A 6727-nucleotide genomic window follows, 5' to 3' on the forward strand; every position below is an offset into this window, starting at 1 on the left:
TGGAATGGGAAATAGACTGAAATAAATATGGAAAAATATAAACTGTGGAAAAATAAGTTTTCTTGGTATAATATCCAAATATGGATCTCTTCCAGTCAGTTAATTGGGTAGTTGTCTTCTAAATGTCTTGACATAGATGAGAGTGTGCTTCTAAGACTTCATCAGCTTGTCGAAACATATCAATTGGTATTGAATCGATTCCTGAAACCTTGCTTTTGGTGAATGATGTCAGTGCAACTTGAAAGTTTCCCTTCAGCATCGCTGGTTCTTACTCATCGACTAATTCTTTTTGGTACAGTGATTGTGTATTCTTAACATCCTCTCTTGATGCTTCCTGCATCATTCAATATTTTTGCCCAGAACATTTTTTAAAATTATGCTGTATTTATTCCTTTTGAGAGCTCTCCACGTCCATCACCCAGATCATTTCACCCACTGCTCTGTTTGGCAGCCAGTCTCTTATCTCTCTCTTCTGCAATGGTGAGACGGATACCTTTCCCTCGGGGAAGAGAAATCCATGGTTTGTTGCCTTTTCCAATAACGAAAACGTTGGAAAGCTGGTGGCAAAGCTATTGCCATCGGCATCTTTCACATGAACCACATCAAACGAGCCAGGATGTCTCTCTCTATTGGTGATCACGCCAATTCTTCCCAGGTTAGCATCTCCATACAAACGTTACCAGTGTCAAACTTGATTAAATCAGTCATCTTTCCGGTCTCCAAATACATCTGAATGGTGTCATTCACCTTGATGAGGGGATCAGGATAGCGGATGGTGCGAGCATCGTGAGTCACCAGGTGAGGGATTCCTTTTGTGCCCACGAAGATCTTTCTGACTTTGCACAACTTGTACTTCGCCTCCTCAGGTGTAATGCGATGAATTGCAAAGCGACCTTTGGTGTCATAGATCAGGTGGAAATTCTCTCCAGTCTTGCCAATGGCGATGACACCCATAAAGCCAGCAGGGTAGGTTACATCAGTTCGGACCTTGCCATCAATCTTAATGAACCGCTGCATGCACATTTTTTAAACTTCATCTCCTGTCAGAGCATACTTAAGTCTATTTCTTTAAAAAGTGATCAGGGGGAGACATTCTCTCAGTTTGTGGGGACCAGTGGATGGATGAGGAGCAAACACGCCAGTGAGCTTGTCCAGCATCCAGTGCTTTGGAGCTGCCACGCACTTCAGATGCTTCTTGGGACCACGAGTCATGGCTGCGCTGAGTACAGAAAGAGACCCAGCTCTTTCCGGTGTCTCCAGAAAACAGGCGCCCATAACAGTTTTTAATAGTGCCACCTGAGGCTTGAATTTTTTCTTTCTTTCTTTCAGTTTAAGATATAATGTGAAAATAAAATAAAATAAAAAGATATAATGTGTGGGTCCTTCCCTTTTGGATTTTAACTCTAGGTCTTTGGATATTTCATTATAATAATTGACTTTGTTTTCTCGAGTTGTTCTTTGAAGTTTCCTATCATCTCTATGATGTCCTCTTTTCTTCTGTTTTGCCTTCTGTACTCTACACTTAAGAGCAAGTGTCAGAGTCTCTTCTGGCATTCACTTCGATCTTTTCTTTCTTTTTTTTTTTTTCTTTTTTTTTCTTCTTTTACATTTTATTAGGGACTCCAACAACTCTTACCACAATCCATACATATACATACATCAATTGTATAAAGCACACCCATACATTCCCTGTCCCAATCATTCTCAAGGCATTTGCTCTTCACTTAAGCCCCTTGCATCAGCGATCTTTTCTTTCTTTTGTGTCTTCTTCATGACTTTTTATTTTCTTCACATATGATTTTTATCATCCATTGTCTTTTCCACAGATGTACTTAATTTTATTTCTGCGTATTCCATCTGGAAAAGTCTGTGTGTAAAGACCCATATTGTGTTGTTGGAACAAGGTATTTATTATGAACATGTCATTGGTCTTGCAAAATTCTACTATGTGATCTCTAGCTTCCTTTCTATCACCAAGTCCATATTTCCCACTACTCTTCCTTCCTCTTTGTCTCTAGCTTTGCGTTCCAGTCTCATATAAATTATCAGTGCATCTTGATTACATGTTTGACAAACTTCCAATTGACATCATTGGTAGAATTCTACAATTTTTCATCACTAGCTTTTATGGTTGGTGCATAAATTTGAATAATAGTACTGATTAGGTTTCCTTGAAGGCAGCTAGATATAATCCTATCACAGACTTGTACTACAAGATTGATTTTGTAATGTTCTTTTGACAATGAATGAAAGATCATTCCTCTTGTTTGTGTTATTCCTGTCATATAAATCATATGATCTTATGATTCAAAATGGCCAATACAATCAGATCACTAATGCCTAAGATAGCAATTTTTATACATTTCATTTTTGATCACTCAAGTTTTCCTCAATTCATACTTTGCACATTTCAAGTTTCAATAATTAGCATGTTGATGCAGCTGTTTCTTCTGACCTTGTATCATGCCCCGTCAGCACATGAAGACCCTAAAGGTTCCACTCCCATAGCCTTTACTCCATTCATGTCACCATGATCAAGTCCACTACAAGAAAGCAGCTTCTCCTCAGCCACATTTCAAGTGCCCTCGCACCCAGGGAGCCCACGAGGAGCACTGTCTCTGACAATGCTCTGCTTCCATTCATTAGGACTTAAGTATCTGACAATGTTTCAAAGCAATGCATACATCTTTTGGCAGCTCTTGCCTCCAGTGTGGGGAGCTGAATCCTCCCTCTGCCTGTTCTAAGTTTGTTCACTTTGGGTGACCTTGCTGGCATTTGAAAAACCAGTGACATAGCTGCCAGCATCACACACCACACACTGGCTGCAACAGAATAACTCACGGAAAATGAGAACATTGGGATAAACTTAAAGGCCCTACTGCAGGGCATACACATAGTACCAAATATGACAAAGAAAACACAAGCAGTGGAAGATAAAATAGGTAACTGAAACTTATTAAAAATGAGATACTTATGCAAATCAAAATATTTCATCAAAAGAGTAAAACAAGAACCTACAGATTAGGACAAAAATCTTTAGCCCTGACATAACAGACAAAGGACTAAGCTCTACAGATTTCTGCAACACCTCAGTAAGAAATAGCAAATGACCCAGTTAAAAGGCAGGAAAAGGACATGGACAGAGAATTCATCAGAGAAGACACCTGAATTGCTAATAAACACATGGGAAAATGCTCATGACCACTAGCCTTCTGGATAGCACCGGCAGCAAACAGCAAGGCAGGTTACCCACAGTCAGCCAGATGACAGGGTCCCACAGTCCCCAGCTCAAGAGAGGTATATTCCGATAATGTGCCAAAGCAGGTCTTGAAGGAACTTCAAATCACAGTGACACAGACCACGGGTTAGGTGTCCCACAGGTAGTGTAGCTTGAAAATTGAGGCAAAGAACAAGCAAGGCAGCCACACACTGGTCTGATGATCAAAGAGCAAGAGACAAGAAAGGCGAGGCTCACTGAGCCATTTATCTCTCTGCCCTTCAATTTATCCCACATGTGTTTATCAGTGAGGTTGGCACAATAAACTAACTACCTCAAGCCACCCCTTGCCAACTTTGCACTTTTACACAATTCTTTAGCCATAAATAATTTCTGGATATTAATGAAATCACACTTATACTTATCATCAAACATCCATCATACATACAAACGAAAACACACTGTCTAATTGTATCTGATAAATCATGCATGAACAAAGGAAAGATATGCAATAAGCACATATAAAGAAAATACACTGACAATTACAAACCTCGTGTTTGCAATTGATCAAGTGGTCATTACTGATAGGTAGAACTACATTCTTCTACTACCCATTCTGTATTACCTTTGTCCTCAACAAGCACCTCAGCTGGCTGTGGATTTTTGCCTGGTGGGGTGAACCAGACCTTCATTCCTGAGGGGTCTGGGTCATTATAAGTCCTGTCAGGATTGGGTTGCTGTAACTCACCATTTACTTTAATCACAGGGCATGGTAGCACTAAGAGTCGGCCTATGGTATCTCCTGGATTCCAGGCATATTCTTCTTTTCCTCCATTATGTATCACCAGTCCAATGTCTCCTTGGTAATTAGGATCAATCACACCACTTAGTACAGTGACACCCTTCCTGACCTGTTGATCCAAAGGCTTGAGAAGCCCAAAGTGGCCAGGGGGCATTCTCAGCTGCCAGTTCAGTGGAATCCGCGCTGTGTTTCCAGGTGAGAGAGTTCCTTCCTTCGGGACCAGGATCTCCAGGTCTGAGGAGCACAGGGTTGCTGGGACAGGAAGCAAAAATGCTGCAAGTGGGTCACTAGGAGTAATAGTGAATTGTGCAACTGTAGCTTCCACCCCTTGGTTCCTGGACCCATGAATTCTGGCTATCAGACACAGCACCATATATTGGCTGCTTGTTTAGAGCGTATACAGCTTCCTGGAGAACACTGCCCCAGCCCCGCAAGTTGTTGCCACCTAGTTGGCGCCGTAATTGTGTCTTTAGGAGTCCATTACATCATTCTATAAAGTCAGCAGCTTCAGGATGATGAGGAACATGATACGACCAGTGGATTACATGGGAATGGGCTCATTGCTGCACTGTATTTGCTGTAAAGTGAGTTCCTTGATCTGAAGCAATGCTATGTGGGATGCCATGCCGGTGGATGAGGCATTCTGTGAGTCCATGAATAGTAGTTTTGGCAGAAGCATCACATGCAGGGAAGGCAAATCCATATCTAGAGTAGGTGTCTATTCCAGTAAGAACAAAACGCTGTCCCCTCCATGATGGAAGTGGTCCTATGTAATCAACCTGCCACCAAGTTGCTGGCTGATCTCCCCGAGGAATTGTCCAACATCTTGGACTTAATGTTGGTTTCTGCTGCTGACAAATGAGGTACTCAACAGTGGCAGTGGTCAACTCAGCCTTGGTGAGTGGAAGTCCATGTTGCTGTGCCCATGCATGACCTCCATCCCTGCCACCATGTCCACTTTGTTCATGTGCTCATTGGGCGATAACAGGAGTGGCAGAGGAAAGAGGAGGACCAGTCTCCAAAACGCATATCATCTTATCCACTTGATTGTTAATTTCCTCCTTTTCAGAGGTAATCCTTTGGTGAGTGTTCATGTGAGAATTATCTTTACTTTCTTGGCCCATTCAGAGAGGTCTATCCACATACCTCTTCCCCACACCTCCTTGTCACCAATTTTCCAATCATGGTCCTTCCAATTCCCTGACCATCCAGCCAAGCCATTAGCCACAGTCCATGAATCAATATATAGTCTCACATCTGGCCATTTTTCCTTATACGCAAACTGAATGGCCAGGTGCACTGCTCGAAGTTCTGCCCATTGGGAAGATTTCCCTTCACCACTGTCCTTTAGGAAGATCCCAGAAAGGGGCTGTAGTGCTGCTGCTGTCCACTTACGAGTGGCACCTACATATCGTGCAGAGCCATCCGTAAACCAAGCATGGCTTTTTTGGTCTTCACTTAAAGTATGGTAAGGAACTCCCCAGGAGGCCACAGGTGCAGACTGAGGGAAAGCAGAAAGCAGGCAATGTGACAGGAGTGGAGACTGTTGACATTTGGGCCACTTCTTCATGTAACTTACTTGTCCCTTCAGGTCCTGCTTTGGCCCAATCTTGGAGTGTTGCTGTGCACGTCCAACTTTATGAATACATGGGTCAGACAATACCCAGTTCATGATAGGTAATTCAGGCCTCATGGTGACTTGGTGGCCCCTGGTGAGGCGTTCAGTCTCCACCAAGGACAGTAACAGGCCAACAGCTATTTTTTCAAAGGGGGAGTAGTCTGCAGAGGGTGGCAAGACTTTACTCCAAAATCCCAACAGTCTACGCTGTGATTCACCAATAGTGGTCTGCCAAAGACTCCACACTGCATCTTTATCTACAACTGACGCCTCTAGCACCATCGGGTCAGCTGGATCATAGGGTCCCAGTGGCAAAGCAGCTTGCACGGCAGCCTGAACTTGTTGAAGAGCCTTTTCTTGTTCTGGGCCCCACTCAAAATTGGAGGCTTTTCGTGTCACTTGATAAATAGGTCGAAGTAGAACACCCAAGTGAGGGATATGTTGCCTCCAAAATCCGAAGAGACCTCCTTTTTAGTTGTTGGGGCTGGGGGATGAGGGACGACAAATGCAATAGCTTATTCTTCACTTTAGTAGGAATATCTCGACATGTCCCACACCACTGGACCCCTAGAAATTTTACTAAGGTGGAGGGTGCCTGAATCTTCGTTGGGTTAATTTCCCAATCTCTTGTATTCAGATATTGTATCAATGAATCTAGAGTCTTTGATACATCCTCCTTAGTGGGTCCAATCAGCATAATGTCATCAATATAATGGGCCAGTGTGACATTTTGTGAAATAGACAGGCGATCATGGTTCCTTCGGACTAAATTATGGCACAGGGCAGAAGAGTTGCACCTGGGGAAGAGTTGTGAAAGTGTATTGTTGCCCCTGTCAGCTGAAGGCAAACTGCTTCTGGTGGTCCTTCAAGACTGGTATGGAGAAGAAGGCACTAGCCAGATCACTGGCTGCATACCAAGTACCAGGAGAAGTATTAATTTGCTCAAACAATGAAATCACATCTGGAATGGCAGCTGCAATTGGAGTCACCACCTTGTTAAGTTTATGATAATGCACTGTCATTTTCCAGGATTGATCTGTCTTCTTTACAGGCCAAATAGGTGAGTTAAATGGGGATGTAGTAGGAATCA

General features: G+C 42.9%; 1 pseudogene; it reads right to left on the bottom strand.

Moving 5' to 3' along the window:
- Window positions 1-428: 428 nt before the first annotated feature.
- On the bottom strand, window positions 429-1212 carry LOC142456314 (small ribosomal subunit protein eS4, X isoform-like; annotated as a pseudogene).
- Window positions 1213-6727: the final 5515 nt, after the last annotated feature.

The sequence above is a fragment of the Tenrec ecaudatus genome, chromosome 9 (genome assembly GCF_050624435.1).
Source record: "Tenrec ecaudatus isolate mTenEca1 chromosome 9, mTenEca1.hap1, whole genome shotgun sequence".
Taxonomy (NCBI): Eukaryota; Metazoa; Chordata; class Mammalia; order Afrosoricida; family Tenrecidae; genus Tenrec; species Tenrec ecaudatus.